The 19,467-nt window shown below is 43.7% G+C and overlaps 1 protein-coding gene across 6 annotated transcripts in view; it reads left to right on the top strand.

Moving 5' to 3' along the window:
• ARAP3 (ArfGAP with RhoGAP domain, ankyrin repeat and PH domain 3) overlaps positions 1-19,467 on the top strand; it is a 273,051-nt gene that overhangs the window by 46,236 nt on the left and 207,348 nt on the right. Inside the window, exon 1 of one of the 6 annotated variants that reach the window (XM_073621029.1) lies at positions 15,484-15,767. The exons of the other annotated variants lie outside the window; for them this stretch is intronic. The gene's annotated coding sequence lies outside the window, so the exon portion shown is untranslated. Of the gene's footprint in view, positions 1-15,483; positions 15,768-19,467 lie in introns of those variants that run through there. 6 annotated transcript variants of the gene reach the window in all.

Raw genomic sequence — 19,467 nt, 5'->3', positions numbered from 1 at the left:
TTGATCTTTCTTTTAAGCTTTTGCATCAGGTTTCTCAAACCTTTGCATGCCTGCGCTTTATGTGATAATGACTAAGCCCCTCCCCTTCATGGCATTGTCGAAAAGGGGCGGTGCATGGGTGACCTTAAAATGATGCCCCCACCCTGAAAAAAGTTCTGCAGATGCCCATGCGTCAATCTTTACCAATACCGTTTATTGTATTTCCTGACTCTAACAAGCATTCGTTCCACTACCTCCCTACATCACCTGTGTTAGTGAGACTGTCACCGTCCAGAAGGGATGCAATCATGTTGTAAAAGCCTTATGATGATTAAAAGATACTGCTCAGTAACCTGGATACATAATTGATACCCCAACCTGAAATGAGGACAGCTAGTTTATGGGCCCAGTGTGTGCTTTTTACTTTTAGTTAACAACGTTGTTATTTGGTGACAGGTGAAGGGTTTATAATGTTTGTTTCTAATCATGTTCTGAGTCCAGTAAACGTCTGGGGTCACTTTATACCTGCTTCCCTGGAAACTCTCCCACTACTTGAGCCAGTCCTTTTCCTCTGGTATGTAGACTCACCCCTTTCGAGGGGAAATGACGGATGCTCAACAAGTCCCATAGTAATTCCCCTTTAAAAGAGTGAGTCTCTTTCTTGCTGCTCAGCGTACTTCTCAAAAACGTTCTCAGTGTTTTTATTTTTTTTTTACACTTTTTTCAACGTACAATGTACTCCTGTACAATGTACCCCTACTCATCCACATGGGGGGTGGGGGTGGGGGGCGGGATCTGAGGGCCCCCTAGTTAAAAGGGGGCTTCCAGATTCTGATATGCTCTCCGCCTTCAGGCCCCCACGACCACCGCCAAGGGTTGTGGGAAGAGGCCCTTGTCCTCATCATGGGGACCAGGTGATTCAGGGGAAGAGCCCTCCTTTCCCCAAAGCACCTCCTCCATGTTGAGGGAATGTGGCCTGGTATGGTTCAGGTGCTTGCACCCCCCCCCCCTCTCCTTTCCTGGCCTGCCAGGATGCTTACTCGGATAAGGGTCTGGTATGGATTTTGGGGGGACCCTCATGGGGAGCATTTTTTTTAATTGTTGTGTGGTTCCCCTCGTAATACATACCAGACCCTTCTGGTATGGATATGGGGGGAGGACCCCACACATTTTTTTTTAATTGTGGTGTGGGGTTCCTCTTAAAATCCATACCAGACTCGAAGGGCCTGGTATGGATTGGGGAGGGAGCCTTGTGCTGTTTTTTTTCTCAAATTTGAATTTCCCAGCAATTCTTTGTTTACTTTCAGCTGTCAGTTGGGAACCCTGCTGAGAGCTGATAAGTCATCCGTTGCTAAGGACACAATGGCCTGGTTGCTGGCCCACTGCTTAACAAACAGCTATTCACTGGGTGTTAGGGATGCCAGTGCTCGCCTGCTCCTTACCAAAACGCTAGCACTGCAATGCAGATGCTCCTAAATTCTGCAAAAACACTGCTAATTGCTGGCAAAAAACACAAAATATTAGCTTTTTTTAACCCAGTGTTTTTTGTTTTTTTTTGCAGTTTTTAAGCTGCTAATGTGCATGGAGCCTAAAAGTACCTTTTCATGTTGTGAATGCTGCCTACCTGCTGGCCATCTTTTTACTTCCTGGATTCTCTGCATGCTTTGCAGCTTCTCCTCTGCTTTTTACTTTTGAATTCTAGGGGCTACGTATTCCATGTATGTAGCCTACATATTGCTGCCTGCAAGCAGTGATTCCTGTACTGACCCCGCCTCCTGAAACTCCTCCTCTCAGCACCTCTGTAGTACAGAAGGCAGGTTCTGTGAATTATGTGACACAGCAGTGACTACTCACAGGACATAGTGAATAGGTGTCCTCAAATTCAAGGAAGAAAATGTGTGGGATCTTCACAAAGTCATTTTACATACTGCAAGATTGCTCAGTGTAATAGGAGTAGACTAGAAATTATTTAAATACAATGCGAAAATGAATTTTACATTTTGACCATAGATACATTTTAGCAGTGGACAGTGTATTCTGAATCCAGTCTGTTAGCTTGGAGAAGGGAGGTGGGAGGAGGAGGAGGAGGTATTAGCAGGGGAGTACCTTGCTATCCTAGGCTATAGGGCTGTGTGTTTGTGTTGATGCACACAGTTTGATGAGATGCAGTTCTAGTTCCTGCATGCAAGGGTGGCTCCATAACATGTTGTAAGAGAAAGGAGACACTCTGAAACAGGAAACCCAAGGCAGTGGTCATGGCACCAGCTTAAACTGAAATAAAGGCAAGGATTAAAAGAAAAAAAAGCTACATACTTAGTACTAAGTGAATAAATCAGCTGCTGAAGGTGCTTTAACCAGTTGCTGACCGTATCTGTACGGTGACAAGGCGGCTCTGTTGTGCTAGATCATCCGGCACTTCCGGGTAGGGGGCTCGTGTGTGCGGCTGGCGACCCGGATGTGCTGTGATTAGACACAGCAGATGCGATCAAAGGATGCCGGCCAATGGATGACTGGCTGCACCCGCTAATCGTTGAGAAGACACACAAGACAGAGCTCTGCATATGTATACAAGGTAGAGCTCTGACCTGCCAGTGGGGAAGCGATGGATTTTCTTTCCCTGCGAAGCAGGGAAAGAAAATCCATCACTTCCCTTAGTGAAAGCAATATACAGTGTACACCAAAACACTGGTTAGGCACACATTTAACCCTTTGATCGCCCTAGCAGTTTAACCCCTTCACAGCCAGTGTCAGTACAGTGACAATGAATATTTTTAGCTCTGATCACTGTATTAGTGTCACTGGTTCCCAAAAGTGTCAGTAAGGCTGCATTCACACCTGAGCATAGCGTTTTTGAGCGTTTCTTCCGGTGTTTTGTCGCGTGTTTCTTTGGGCATACTTGCGCGTTTCCATGCAGCGTTGTCCGGCGTTTTTGAGCTTTGGCATTTTTTTTATTAGCCAATAGGAAAAATGATCATCTGTTTCATCTTCATCGTTTGTTGCTATGTTGTTAGATTTTGTCATCTGCTTCCTGCTCCAAAAACGCCCAAATCTGCCCGATTCGCGCGACAAAAAAGGGTCCAGAACTTGTTTGAGCTTCAGGCGTATGGCTTCAGGCGACATGGAGTGGAGATGTGAACCATCTCCATAGAGAATAATGGATTTTTTCCCCTCAAGCGTTTTGTAGCTTGAGGCTTCAAGCTACAAAACGCTCAGGTGTGAATGGGCTCTTAGTGTCAGATTGTCCACCGCAATATTGCAGTCCCTCTATAAGCCACTGATCGCTGCCATTACTAGTAAAAAATTTAAAAAATGAATAAATTCCCTTATATATCCCATAGTTTGTAGACGATATAACTTTTGCGCAAACCAATCAATATACGCTTATTGGAATTTTTTTTAACCAAAAATATGTAGCAGGATAACATATTGGCCTACATTTGTGGAGAAATGTTGGATATGTTTTGTAGAAGAAAGTAAAAAATGTTTTGTTTTTCTTATTTTTTTTTTAAATTGTCAGTCTATTTTTATATTTATAGTGCAAAAAATAAAAAAATGCAGAGATCATCAAATACTACCAACAGAAACCTGTATTTGTGGGAAAAGAATGACATAAATGTAATTTATGGACAGCGTTGCATGTCTCCCGCAATTGCCAGTTAAAGTAATGCAATGCCGTATGGAAAAAAATGGCCAGGTCATTAAGGAGGGGGGGGGGTAAATCTTCTGGAGGTCAAGTGTTTAAAAAAAAATGAGGGTTTAATATGACTTGAGGGCCTGTGTCGACGGGGTTTATCCACTTCCATACAAGCCTATGGGAATGCAAAGCCTTCAAGCAGGCCAAGTCAGATGGAGGTCATTTGCAGCTGTCAATAAATTCAGAATATCTCAGACTGATGACAAAATCTAAAACCCGTTGACACAAGCCCTACGCAGATAAAGCTATGGATCAAAACAAATACAGGGCAGCTTTGCTTGTCTCAGCAGTATTTAATTACAGTGTCATGAAAGCAATTTTCCTGCCTTTGATGTGGCTAGAGGTAATCACGGTTACGTTTAATATTTAGAACTTCCAGTAAACAAAATGTTTTTATAACCAAGCCCTCGAGATTTTTCTTCTTTGTTCACTTTGACTTCTAGACCATTGATCAAAAGAAATGTATTTTGTATTTTCAGTGAAAAAATATTTTATGTTATATTTTCATTGTTAAGTATGTAAACCAAATCAGTGAAACTGAGTTTTGAAATTTTTTAAAGTCATTTTCATTATTTCAGTATTTAATAGCGAAACAGTCTCCATTATAGCTTTGATGTTTTATATGCCCTCTGAACTGTATGTAACAAAATACTTAGTTATGTTGTATGTCTGAACTGTACCACTCATACACTGTGTTGTACGTGACATATTCTGGACCAATCCTCGCTGTAGAAATGATATATATAAAATACAGTAGTTTGCCCTTCGATAGGCTGGTGCATTATTCTTCATACTCTAAGCAGCTTCGTTCTGTAAAATGTTCCTTAGGACTTCAATATTTCATCCTATTTGATGAACAGGCATACTATTTATGATTTTTTTTTATTACAATATTAAATGAGATGCTCTTACCTGTGCAGACACCTGGTTTCCTACCATTTTATTAATCCAATTCAAGACCTTCAGTTGTCAATATTGGATCTTGCATTGAAATATTAAAATGTGGGGAGTAAGGCTAGCCATACACACATAAATTTCTAATGTTCAGCCTGCAGGACTAAACAGTGTGGGTGGAGGAATCTCCCCTGGATGGAGGAATCTCTGCGGCAGGCTAATGCAATCAAACAGCCTCAGCACTCACATCTACTATTTGAACACCCAAACAATGCCTGCATTGTCCAGTGGCGGCTGGTGTTTTTTTCTGGGGGTGCGGCAAACAAAGAGCCACCCCCCCCCCGCTATTTGCTGGTCGGTCCGGCACTTACCCCATCGTAAGCGGGTGGTGGATGGCAGGCAGCGGCTCGGCTCCAAGTACTCTGCTCCATGGTGGCTTCCAGCTCCTCCACTCCCCCTTCTAGGCATCCAATAGGATTGCCTGTCCTCTCAGCCAGTCGGGTGACCGGTGTCAAAACCGGCTTCCGAGAGGAGGATCAGTGTTACAACAGTAAATATTGAATTGCTGTTGTAACACATCTGGCTGGGCTCAGAGCACACTCTCTGCAACTCTGGCTCTAATCGGTGCTTAAAAAAAACAGCCCCCCCCCACATTGGAATCCATGAAAGGGGCCGGACGTATGGATAGGGGAGGCGGCGATGGACAGGGGGCGGCGCCCATGCTTCCTTAATGGATGGGCTTCCCCTGGATTGGACACAATCACCATTCGGCCAACAAGTTCTACCCAGCTCCTTAGATGTTTCAGGGCCGATAGGGCCACCCACGGCTTGAATTTTGCCCGATTCAGCAGAAATTAGCAAAAATTAGACTCTTGTATGGCAGGCTTAAGGCTTGGACCAGAAAAAAAGACCTTTGTTTAGGGGCTTCTGAACACACAAAAAAAGAGTATTTTAGGGTAAAAAAAGGTACTTTGCAAGCCTCAAGCCCACTTTTAAACACTTTTATGAGTAACGGATTTAATGATTATTATGAAAGCATTAAAGCAACCTAGATTTGTCCAACAAGAGTAAAGTAACAGGGTTACTTTAGAAAAGGGAAAATTCACCCACCAGTGTTGAATAAAAACCTATACTTCTGTATGTAAAGGGTAATGGGACTCAGGCCCCTGGCCTCCATACAGATAGTGGTCAGTGCCTAATTGGCAATTGCCAGTCACATGGGAGCAGGACACTTCAAAGCCTTTTGTTCATTATTAGCCAGTACTAGGTTTGCATAGGTCAATTATTTCAGGGATGGTAACTAAAGGCTTCCTTAGGTGGGCCATACAGAGCTCGAATCTCGGCCGGTTCCTCAGCCAAGATTCGAACTGTTAATGGGCAGGCTCAATGTACCAAGTTGATCGATTGATCAACTTGGGTACAACCAGCATTCTGGATTCTCTTGCGATTATCACTAGCGGCTGCTAGTTTTAATCAGTGCCTGCTCCCGGTGGGGATGGCTTCCTCCACTCTCCCCCGCCAGGCAGGACAATGGCCCGGCAGGAGGGATTCCCATGTCAGCACTGTCTGTGTTGATGGGGGAATCAAGTGAATTTGATTGCAGGAAAGAAATGTGCTCCATGTATGGCCAGCCTTACTCTTCCTGCTCTAAAGTAGATCTGTTACTTTTCCCAGACTGGGCCTAAGTACAGTTTTTTTTTAATACATCTGGGAGTAAATACTTTTTACAGTGACTCTCTAGTTGTCATGGATAGAATTACCAAGATTCCCTGCCATGTTTTGTTCTACATGCAAATCATACCTTCAAATAGAATGGAGTGATGGATGTGGGATTGGCTTGTTTATAAAGAATGTAAGGACAGACAAACAGATCAAGTAGTAGGTGATTTTTGGCATAGAAAGAAAGCTAAATTTCAGATATGTTAACAGATCCTTTTAGAGTTGCCAGATGTGCTTATTGGCAGGGCTTGTGATGTGTTATTCTGTATATTTTATGATTCTTTGTATGTGTGTGATTATCACTTCCAGGTGGGCCAATAATCTGCCTTGTGCACTTTGCAGAAAATAGCCAAAGCGTTCCATTCAGGCAGGACTGAGTGTGATTGTTATTCTTTCTCCTGGGAAGAGGGAATGGGCGCGTGGGAGATCTGCAGAGAGGAAGGAAGTCTGATTTTTTAACAATAGCTGGAAACAGACAAGAAGATGGAAACTGGCAGTTGGCGAGCTGGATACAGCAGCGCAGCTGTCGGCTTGTGAGGGCACAATGGCTAAACTTCCATACAACAAGGCCTGGCTTCATTTATACCTATTCAAATTGCTTCAGTGTTACAGAGGGTCTTAAAAACCTTCATGTAGTAGTATATCCTCAGCGTTTTGAAGCTTAACACAATGGTGGGGATTTACTAAAACTGGAGCACTCAGAATCTGGTGGAGCTGTGCACGGTAGCCAATCAGCTTCAAACATCAGCTTGTTCAACCTGAAAGCTGATTGGTTTCTATGCACAGCTGCACCAGATTTTGCACGCACCAGTTTTAGTAAATCTCCGCCATTGAGTACAATAAAATCATTCCCCATTAAACTATTAATTATAATTTTTACCCTTTCAATTTACAACTATCAATGCTGCTGGCTTCTGATCTCTCAGGACTTATCACAGCAATGTTGCCCAGTGCAGTCCCAACGCAAAGACAAGGCAATTTGCCTTGTTTCCTACAGTGTCAATTCACACCACTGTGTTGTGATGGTGTGAGCTGAAAAAAAATACTACATGCACTCATTTTTTTAAACACAGCAGGCTGTGGTGGAAACCACACACACACATACACTTTGGTCCCAACACCAATGTGTGAATAGAAATTCATGATGTACCAGGATCAGCGCTTCAGCATTTTGTCCTCCCAGCGCACACCAGCAGCTGTGTGTTCAGCACATCTGCAGGTGTGAATCAGACCTTTGTACTAAAGGATTTTTAGAAAAAAATATAACAAAAAGGTAATATATACCTGCTCTGCACAACAATATTTTACAGAAAGGTTGCCTATCTTCTCTTCTGGCAGTCCCCTACTGGTGCTATCAGTGCCGAGCGCTAGGGAGGCACACATGTGTGCATCCTCCTGAGCTGGGATATGTGTGTCGATAGGCACACACAGTGCTGGTAAGCCACGCCCCTGCTCCCTCATCACAGGAGTGTGACTGACAGCAGCAGGAGCCTATGGCTCCACTGCCTTAGGGTTCTCTTGTGAAAGCAGGCAGTGTAGGCTGGAGCCAGGAGCCCTGGTGGACTCAAGTAAGTGTTTAGCATGAGAATGTATTAAGGTAACACACATAGGGCACCCTCCCTCCTAGATTGTAAGCTCTAGCAAGCAGGGTCCTCTGATTCCTCTTGTACCAAATTGCAATGTAACTGTAATGTCTGCCTTCATTTTGTTAAGCGCTGTGCAAACTCTTGGCGCTATATAAATCCTGTATAATAATAATAATAGGGCACGGCCACAGCTCTGATTCCTCTTGTACCAAATTGCACAGTAATTGTAATGTCTGCCTTCATTTTGTTAAGCGCTGTGCAAACTCTTGGCGCTATATAAATCCTGTATAATAATATAATAATAATAATAGGACACGGTCACACCAGGTGCAGTGTGGGCACGCATGCAAAATTGCGCATTTTCTCATACCACACAAAAACACTGTGCTGTTTTGCAGAAGTGCAAGGGTGCCAATAATTCTGGCATAAGTATGACATTTCCACTCATCTAGCAAGCGTACGCACAGTTGCCCAACAAAATGCATGGTACTGCAGTACCATGCAGTTTTGTGCAGTGCGATTTAAAAAAATGTGCAGGCACCTTGTTTGTGTGTTTCTCACACAAAGGGCAGCCTATTGTTATTATCGGGCTGCCCGAAAAAGCGACACATGGGAACAGGCAAGAAAGCACACGTGCTCAGGCACACCTCCAGATGTGAGCAAGCTTCTAGACTTTAGAACCATTTTAACAATAAACTGTGCAGTCTCAAGCCAGTCTGTAAGCTTAGAGAAGGGAGGGAGGAATAGGGGAGTGCCTTCCTAGGCTACAGGGCTGTGTGTTTCTATTGTTGCACACAGTGTAGGGAGATACAACTTTACTCCCTGCATGCAAGGGGTGGCTCCACATTGCTTGAAAGCCAGTGGAACTTTATGAAATGTCTCTGTGACATTTCAGTAAAGTTTGTTAAAAAAAAATAGTGAATGCACTGAGATAGGTGCATGAGCACTGTACTGACAAGGCATAGTCTAGTTGCCTTTAGTAAATCAACCCCACTATGTTACAAATCAGCATAGTTTTTTTATACATTAGTTTGTCGCTACATCATGGTGGTGTATATTTAAATGATATTCCAAAAACATATATTATGGTATTGCTAGGACAGAATGATTGCCTTTTCACTACTCTAGTTCTTGTATCTAGCTGCATTTATTTAAAAAGCCCAATGCATGCATTGTTTGATGGAAAGTGATCCATGACCTCACAAAACTATGAATCAAATGTACATGAAGAAACAAAAGGGGCTTTGAAGAGAAGCTTTGAAGTTGACTTGTAATACTTAGTGATTTGTTAAAAACCGTACAGTAATCCCAAGACAAATTTAATTAGCAACTTTAACATAAATCAACACGTGCCTATTGACTCAATGTTAGTGTGTGTGCACAAGACAGATTTCCTAGATAACATTAGACACAGATTATCCAGAGGAGGTTTTCAGAGTGAGTAGATAGGATTTTCTTCAAGATCATTAGAACACATGAAAGCGATTTTTCTGAGCTTGTACAAACATGTTGTAAGTATAACGCCACTTCTAGAGGCATCTTCTTTTTTTTTTTTTTAACTCCCCTCCATGATTTACTAAAGGTAAATCCACTCTGCACTGCAAGTGCACTTGGAAGTGCAGTCGCTGTAAATCTGAGGGGAAGCTCTGCTGATCTTATCATCCAATCATGACAATGCATGTCCCCCTTGGATCTACAGCGACTGCACTTCCAAGTGCACTTGTAGTGCAAAGTGGATTTGCCTTTAGTAAATAAACCCCTATGCGTCCATGCGCACATAGGCATTTACAGTCGCTTGGAGGCTGGGGCATTTAGAGGCAGAAAATCCCCCCACTGCCAGCGCATTGAGGAGCTGCAGTGTTTTGGCAGAAAAACAGTCTGCAGCAGCTTAATGCGCATAAATACGTCTAATACGGCTTAAGCGCTAGGCTTGTCAAGCGTTTAGACTTTCATTCATTTCAATGGGCAGAATAAATTTCTGGCCAATGAAATGAATAAAGGGCCAATGGCTTGGCATGCTTAAATGTGGCTTTAGGCGCCGTTTTTTTACATAGTTACATAGTACATAGTTTTGATGCTGCTTGTCTCCTGCCAGGAAAAAGTTGTGTAGAAGAGCTGGGCAAATGCCCAGTTTTGCATGAGGACTTAAGGTGGATTTTTGATATAACCCTAGCTACCCTTAAAACTGTTCCCTCTCCCCTCATAACACCTGGAGGGCAGGGGCGACCATTGTCTTTATGCATTGCACAGCACGAGTGGTCATTATCTGACAGTTCCACATTGCATGATTGCTTTTTTTTCTGGCGCTCCTGCATTAATCTGAGTCTATAGCTGAGTCTTCCTGGTCCCTATATATCCCCTGTGATCACACAGTGCCTCCCCTTCCTAATTCTGTGGACTTGTCCGGTGTTTCCCTCTGATTCTCCCTTGAGGAGTATGGAATATTGGTGGTCCGTAAAAATCCCCAGAGGAAGCCATTGTTGGCGAAACGTGTTGGGATATGACATCAAGTATTGATCATCTACTATATACGGATATCAGTGACCATTAAACATGACTTGTATCATGCTCTGCTAATTTTACTGAACCCTATATTTGTTGTTGTTTATGTAATACATTTTTATTTTATATAATTTATGTATTCTTCATTGTTTTGGGCACCTCTATAATCCCAATTACCCTGTTGCCACCATTTTTCATTTACCAGGGGTGAGGTTCCGGATATCATAGGGGCACCTAATCTACCTCTCAACCCTCCTAACACCTATGTTTACTAACCTATATAAGAAAGATGTATTTACATACCTATTTGCAGGCCGGTCACATGAACCCACTCCCCTGTGTCAGCCAGCGTAGCTGCAAGGCTAAGGAGAGAACGATCGACAATAGATTGAACATTGAAGCCTGTGGGTAACGTCACCACTCCAGGCTTTACTAGCCATTATCTGAGCGCTCTCTCCTCTCCCCTGAAGCAGCACTGGCTGACACAGGGGAGATCACATGACCGGACTGGAGCAGGCCGAAAAAAGGTAAGTATACAGATCTTTCCTACACGGGTTAATAAGCATTGGTGTTAGGAGGGGGGGAGGAGACAGTGTTCACAGTAGTTTTAAGTAGGTTTAAGCCTGAAATTCCACTTTAAGGATTAAAGCATGATTGGACATAACATTTATAATTCTCTTCTGGCCCTTACTAATCGTTTTTGGGGTAAAATAATACTCACCTTGCAATGTAGGAAATTGCTATATGCTGTCCAGTAAGTCAGTGATTGAGTTTCCGTAGATATGGGAGCACTGAAGTGGCCTTTTGAGTTAGGCACATACACTTTGACACCCTGTAATTTGTAAGCCTGCAGGGCTAAACTACGTTTATCAAAGTTTAACTGCTTCCTAAACTGTCATGCAGCATACACACGGTCTGACTTTTCGACCAGACTGGCGCGACGGACCGAGTCCGGCGGACAATCCGATCGTGTATGGGCTTCATCGGACCTTCAGCTGACTTTTCCAGTCGAAAATCTGACGGACTTTAGATTGGAACATGCTTCAAATCTTTACATCGTAACTCCGCCGGACCCAGAAATCCGCTCGTCTGTATGCTAGTCCAACGGACAAAAACCGGCGCTAGGGCAGCTTTTGGCTACTGGCTATCAACTTCCTTATTACTTCCTTAGTCCGGTGTACGTCATCACGTACGAATCTGTCGGACTTTGAAGTGATCGTGTGTAGGCAAGTCCGGTCGTTAAAAAGTCAGTTGAAAGTCAGTCGGAAAGTCCGTCGGACCAGTCCGGTCGAAAAGTCCGACCGTGTGCACGCGGCTTCAGATCAGCTGTCTGGTTTTTACTGCTGCCTGTGGCTTTGTTGGAGAGATTTCCTGCAACTTCCTGTCCCAGGGAAAGTAGGATGGGAAGTGAAATAATATATCCAACAGAGACACAGACATGCCTCCCAACTTTCTAAGATGGGAAAGGGGGCACCCTTTAGCACACAATATTCAGGTAATAGAAAAAACCTTCCCACACCCCCAGTCCAGTGATGAAAACTGAAGAAAGAATCATTAAAGAATGTATATAAACCCCAAAACAAAATGTAATATATTGCAGCTTATCAGTCCTTATCAGATGTTTTGGCTGCATTTGTTTTCTTCTTTATTTCACTTTTTTTCTTTTTTTTTACCTGGTGATGCTGCTAGTAACATATTTCTAGTCCTAGGATGAAAAAGCTCGCTCACCCTTCCGTGTCAAGCCAACAGCAGAAGCTGTATTGGGCTACCACCATTCTTTTCCTCTTTAGAACACAGAGGGGTGTCGTTGTGTAGTCCTCAGAAATAGCTGAGAATAATAACAGTCAGCACAGCCAGACAGCACAGGAAGTTATTAGCCCAAAAAATTCTGGCACAAGGATGAGGTGGACAAGGTGAGGTGGCGGGGCAGTGATGTTATTGCTCCCCACCTCATCCAGTCAGAACTTTTTGTAATAATGCAAAGCACTCTCTGAATGGCTGGCCCCCTGTTTTCAAAATGGATCAGGTCAGCATAGTTTAATTTAGTGATTTCCAGCTTCCTGGGTCCTTGGCTGGATATGGTATATACATAGTTACATTATCCAAGCTGGACCAATGTGACTAAAGTATGTAAAAATATACAGTGACAGGAATTCATTTTTAACATTTAAAATTAACCAATATTGCGTAGAAGAGATATACTGTAGAGTTTAATACAATATAAACAACTTTGGCCAGATCACAGCTATAAGACAAATAAACATTTGGCATTTTGGGATCTCTGCAATTCTGCCTGCAATCTCAAGTCGCACTACAGTCACAAAACGCATGTTCAGTTGCCATTCATTTTCAATGGCACCTAAACGTGGTGCGGCTTTGCGAGAAATCGCAGCAAACTGCAACACGCAAAGCTTGTCATCCAAAAGATGTTCCTGCTTCTTTTTGGGCAACAAGCTTAGCACGTTGCAGTTTGCCACGATTGCTGCACATACATTCAGAGATCCCAAAATGCCAAATTTGAATGTAGCCTAAGAGACGGTGTGATTAGGTTTCAAGACAGTGACACCTGCTATAAAAAAAAGGGGCAGAGCGTTAAAGGCCCCTTTAACACTGAACTGAAGACAAAAAGAAAAAATTAACTGGCAGGCACTTTATTGCAGAAGAGACTTGCTATGTTTCTTCTACAATAAAATAAACGTTTCTGCCTGTCTGTAATTCTATACAGAATATACACGGAGCTGTGTAAGTCCAGCTCCATTTACATTTTCGGCACAGTGCCAGTGTGCAAGGATGAATGACTGCCATGCGTATGTGGGAGTGACATCACCCTGCAGTGGCCAATAAAGATGGCTGAAGACCAACACCTGGAAAAAGCTGGGGAGAAGATGCCTGTGCCACCAAGGGGCATTGCGTTGGACTGTTGGAGCATGCCTGGGAGGCGCTGCGACTTCTGTATCATGTGACCAGCGTGACTAGCTCTCACATCCATCACAAGATTGGACACCCGTCCTACTGGATCCCAATCAGAAGCCTTGACTGAGAGCTATTGGTGACAACTGGGTCAGAGTGCTGGGAACGTGCCCTTGGCACACAACCTCCTGCTGCCCTTGGGTGCATATATTATGTATGGCAGCTGGGCGTTAAAGCCAACCTTATTTGCCCTCATATAGTAACATTTTTCTAGTCCATATATTTTTAAATGCGTTCTGCAGTTGAAAAGAGGTTAAGATTATGCTAACCCATAGGTGATTTGTGCACAAACACCCAAATAACATGTTCCTTTGTCCTCAGCAGGGGCAGAATCAACACCTGCTGTACACAAATTTTCAAAATGGAACACATGGCAAATGAGGATTAGCCCTGGTTCACACTGGAGTGTTTTGACATGCGATTTGACATATCAAATCGCATGTCAAATTGGCGGCAATTGCCATCAATAGGACCGTTTTAATCGGTGCGACGCCGCATCTGCGGCGCTGCACCGATTTAAAAAAGTAGTTTCTGTACTACTTTTTGCGATTTTGGGCTCTGATTTACATTGACATGTCTCTGAAATAACGGCCGAAATCACAGCTCAGTGTGAACCTGGGTTTAATGTGGAAAAATGTAAAATAATGCATTTGGGTGGCAAGACTCTGGTCCGGCCGCAAATGGAGTATGCTGTCCAGTTCTGGGCACCAGTCCTCAGGAAGGATGTGCTGGAAATGGAGAGAGCCCAGAGAAGGGCAACAAAACTAGTAAAGGGTCTGGAGGATATTAGTTATGAGGAAAGGTTGTGAGCACTGAACTTTTTCTCTCTGGAGAAGAGACGCTTGAGAGGGAATATGATTTCAATTTACAAATACCGTACTGGTGACCCCACAATAGGGATAAAACTTTTCCACATAAGGGAATTTAATAAGACACGCTGCCATTCACTAAAGTTAAAAGAAAAGTGGTTTAACCTTAAACTGCGTAGAGGGTTCTTTACTGTAAGAGCAGTTAGGATGTGGAATTCCCTTCCCTACACAGGCGGTGGTTTCAGTGGGGAACATCGATCATTTAAAAAAACTAGTAGATAAGCACCTAAACAACCACAACATCCAGGGATATACAATGTAATACTGACATAAAATCACACACATAGGTTGTACTTGATGGACTTGTGTTTTTTTTTTCAGCCTCGCCTACTACTGTATGTAACATTGCTGTGTGGAACTTAAAGCGGGGTTCCACTCAAATTTTTAACTTAATCTTACCCCCTTCAGTTAATTGCATAGATGTTCAAATGCCGCACGAAAAAATGTTTTATCGTTGTAATTACCTTTATATTGTACTTTATTGTGGCACTTCCTATCTCTCCTCCCATGGGAGTAGGCGTGTTTATTGCCTTTCCCCGGCGCCGCACTGTCTCCTGGGAGCTTAGTGTCAGGCTTCCCAAGATTCAGTGCGGAAACAATGATCATGCGTGTGAACAAGCTGTAAATGAACAGCATTCACCGCATCCAGGAAATCAATGATTGTGGGCTTCACATGCCCACAAGCAAGATGGAAACAGCCAGCATCACATTTTTTAAGTTATTCTTCAGTACGAAAACAGACAGAGGCGGAAATATTACACCCAAACTGTGAGTATTATTTTGGGATTAGCAAAGTGTCTCAATGACCTAAAAAAAAAAAAAAAAAAAAAAAAAGATTGGTCACCGGACTCCCGCTTTAAGCCCCATACACACTGGCCGAATGTCGGATGACATTCAATAAAAACCGTCCAACGCTCAGCCTGTGTGTAAGTTACCCGGCTACTTGGCTGGCTTCTGTCGGACGAGCATGCTGGCAAACCAGCAGCTGACCGACTCCCGATCAGCACTCAGGCAATGGCTGAAAGCGCTGATTGAAGTGTTTTGGCCATCCCCCTGTCAGAACACAACAGGTCAGCGGGGGAGATCAGTGTACTAACGTCAGATCATAGTGTGTACCAGGCATTAGAGTGCTACCTATGGTCAGACAATATCATCGTTGGCCAATTGTCACAACAGTGATCCAATTGAGCTCAGATTGGGCTGTGTATGTACCCTCACTTGTACAACCAGAAAGGACTGAACCCTGTAACAACGTAGCAATTGTGTTTTAGGGAAGGGAGGATACGTTTCGAGTGCTACTGATAACATCGCAAGTTATGGTCATTGCTCACAGTGCAGTTCTCAGCTGCCAGCACTTCCCTTTCCTTTTCCTTTATACGAGAGCCCTCATGCTTAGTAGAAAACGAGAAGATGTCTTGGTTGGGAGGATGCCCGGGTCGTAACAAGCGACAGCCACACCAGCAGGGGCTGACATCATTTGCTCCCTCAGCGCCACTTGCCAACAACCTTGCCGCATTTGGAAAAGGGTTGGGCTTGTCTGGATCAATAATTCAGGTAAATAAAATCAATGCTGCAAATGTTATTTCAACCATAATGTGTATTGTTCTAAGAGATACTTGCCTAAGTAGCACAATGGACCTGATAGAGAGAAGTGTGAAAAGGGGTTTGAAAGGAAAGTGTGCTGCTTGCAGCAGGCAATCGACTTTCTGCTGTTGGTTTTCTAATGCAGTTAAGAAAGTAAAAAGAGGATTCTAATTTGTTGCATTGAGCAGCATGGACAACATTCAAAAACAATATTTCGTGAACAAGGAGGCTCATTTGTTTCTATTTTAGTTAAAGCCTCAAAAGCCCTGTTCTCGAACCATTAATTTCTACAAAAATCTTCTCACAAGATTATATGTGCGTATATGATTTTTTTTTGTATGTTTTTTACCCATAAAAACCTCCCTTGTGTGGCCATCCATCCTGGGCGCTGCCATCTTGGATGTAAACCTCCCAACTTTCTGAGATGGGAACGAGGGACACTTGTTAGCAAAAGTATGTAGGCATAGGACACACCCCCTGCCACGCCCCCTTAAAGGAGAATTATTCAAAAATAATATTAGTAAAACCCATAAGTGCTTTTTTTTAACCTCTACTATTCTTTTACTTTGGCTTCTGAAATGTACAAATGCGGCTATTTAAAAACTGAATGAAAGATTTAGCACTGGAAAACACGTTTTGAAAGATAAAAATGTACTTTTTTTTATACAACTGTATAGATCAGACCAAAATGAGGTACAAATGAGGAGGAAAGATGGACAGAGAGACTTTGTTCCAAATCCGGGACAGTCCCTCGAAATCAGAGACAGTTGGGAGCTACGTGGATGTGAACTCAGCAGCTCCTGCAGACTCAAAGCTGTCACTCAAGTGATGCTCTATAGCAGGGGTACCCAAACTTTCTAAACAAAGGGCCAGTTTATTGTCCTTCAGACTTTAGAGGGGATGGACTATGGCCAGTGGGAGTATAAATTTTCCTGGCATCAGTGGGAATAAAAAGTGCCCCGTCGTTGATAACATTGAAGGAAAAGTTCCTCATTGTTGATGTCAGTGGGAGAAATGATGCCCCATTGTTGATGTTGGTTGACAGAACAGTGTCTGATATCAGTTGGAGGAATAGTGCCCTAAGGGCCGGATAAAGGAAAGCAAAGGACCGCATCCAGCCATCGGGCTACAGTTTGGAAACCACTGCTCTATAGTTTTCCTCTTCACACCTCTCTCAGCTGCTGCTCTCCTCCCTAAAAGTTAAGTAGGAGGAGGAGTAGAGGAGCTTGGCCAGCACAGACAGTAATTAGAGATTCCCAGAAGAGCACTGTGATGTCTAAGGATGGAGGGGGCTGTGCTAGCATACTGTCTCTTCCTTAAGTAGTCACATTTTCTAGCAATTTTAGAGGCACATTGCAAGTGAATGAAAAAAAAGAAAAGGAAAACAGTTGCAAGTAAGCTTTTTAACCGCTTCCCGACCGATGCACACAGATGTACGTCGGCAGAATGGCATGGGTGCGCAAAAGGGCGTACCCGTAGTCCCTTTGTAAACCTAGCGGGCGCATGCACTCGATTTCCTCCGGTGGCCCGCGATCGCGATGAGGAGAGGCAGAATGGGGAAATGCCTATGTAAACAAGGCATTTCCCTGTTCCGCCTAGTGACATGACAGGGATCTACTGCTTCCTGTCATAGGGAGCAGTGATCTCTGTCATGTCCTAGGTAGCCCATCCCCACTACAGTTAGAACACACTGAGGGAACACGTTTAACCCCTTGATTGATCCCTAGTGTTAACCCCTTCCCTGCCAGTGACATTTACACAGTAATCAGTGGCTATTTTTAGCTCTGATCACTGTATAAATGTCAACGGTCCCAAAATAGTGTCAAAAGTATCCGATCTGTCCTTCGCAATATCGCAGTCCCGATACAAATCGCAGATCACCGCCACTTCTATTAAAAAAATAATAATAATAAAAATGCCATAAATCTATCCCCTATTTTGTAGATGCTATAACTTTTGCACAAATCAATCAATATACACTTATTGCGATTTATTTTACCAAAAATATATAGAAGAATACGTATTGGCCTAAATTGAGAAAGAAATTAGTTTTTTATATATTTTTTGGGGGGATATATATATATATATATATATATATATATATACATACAGCACTGTGCTTGTTCTGGCTTGCTGCATCCTTGTTCTGGACCAGTGACTTAATTCTTGGGACAGAGTCACTTGAACCACATACTTGTTCTGGGAAAGTATTGAGAGCTATTGGTCAGGTTCATAGCCAGGCAACCAGCATTATTAGGAAAGGTGAGCAATGGTAGTTTTTTCCCAGTACAGGTTAACTTTAAAGAAGAGTTTGTTACATAGTTACATTGGTCCAGCTTGGACAAATGTAATTATGCATATACCATACTTGTGGGATCCCGTACAGGCTAGAAGTCACTGTAGTAGACACCGCTACTCAGTTAGCCATTCGGCACGGGCACCATTCAGAGATCACTTTCCGTATTTTCAATGAATGCAAAACATTCTCTGATTGGATGAAGTGAAAGGCGGGACAATGGCATCACACTCTCCACCTTTTCCTATCAGAGAATGCTTTGCAGCTGACCTCCTGTGTTCAGAATGTAGCAGGGCAGCCCCCTCAGCAGGGGACCTAGAAACTAGTGGAGATCTTTTTTGTGGTGCTTAGTTACCGTATATACTCGAGTATAAGCCGAGTTTTTCAGCACATTTTTTTATGCTAAAACCCCCCCCCCCCCTTCGGCTTATACTCAAGTGAGGGCAGGGATACTGGACATTAGGCTGCTTGCCCTGGGGTCGCTTTTAACTATGGCTGCAGCGCTCCCCTCTCTCCCTCCCTTACACAGAGGGAGACTGCTGTGTCTTGGAGCTGACTCTGAAACTTTTGGCCGCGCTGTGACAAAAGTCCCGCCCTCCTCCGAGACCAGCTCATGTGATAGACAGAACACTGCGTCTATCACATGAGCTGGTCTAGGAGGAGGGCGGGACTTTTGTCACAGCGTGGCCAAACGTTTCACACTGAGCTCCGAGATACAGCGGGAGATGCCCGCTGTGCAATCCAGGTACTGACTGCATGAATGCCCACAGTCACTACTAGTGAGATTGCTATGGCGGGCACATTGAGGCTGCAATGACGGGCACAATGAGGCGGCAATGATAGGCGTGTGACTACAATGATGGGCATGGTGAGGCTGCGGTGAAGGGCACAGTGTGGCTACAATGATGGGCACGGTAAGGCTGCAATGATGGGCATGGTGAGGCTGCGGTGATGGGCACAGTGAGGCTACAATGATGGGCATGGTGAGGCTGCGGTGATGGGCACAGTGAGGCTACAATGATGGGCACAGTAAGGCTGCAATGATGGGCATGGTGAGGCTGCGGTGATGGGCACAGAGGCTACAATGATGGGCACGGTAAGGCCGCAATGATGGGCAGTGAGGCTGCATTGATGGGCACAGTGACGCCGGCAGCCTCTGTGTTGTCCGTGCAGCAGCGCATCCTGAAAATTTACCAGTAGCTGCTGCATTTTCCACCCTAGGCTTATACTCGAGTCAATATTTCCCATTTTTTTGTGGTAAAATTAGGTGCCTCGGCTTATATTCGGGTCGGCTTATACTCGAGTATATACGGTACATCAGTTTTTTTATTCCTTACTATATAGGAAAAAAAGAAGCAAAATAGAAACCCTAAG

This window comes from Aquarana catesbeiana, linkage group LG03 (genome assembly GCF_042186555.1).
Source record: "Aquarana catesbeiana isolate 2022-GZ linkage group LG03, ASM4218655v1, whole genome shotgun sequence".
In the NCBI taxonomy this organism is placed as follows: domain Eukaryota; kingdom Metazoa; phylum Chordata; class Amphibia; order Anura; family Ranidae; genus Aquarana; species Aquarana catesbeiana.
This window is presented reverse-complemented; position numbering and strand designations above follow the sequence as displayed.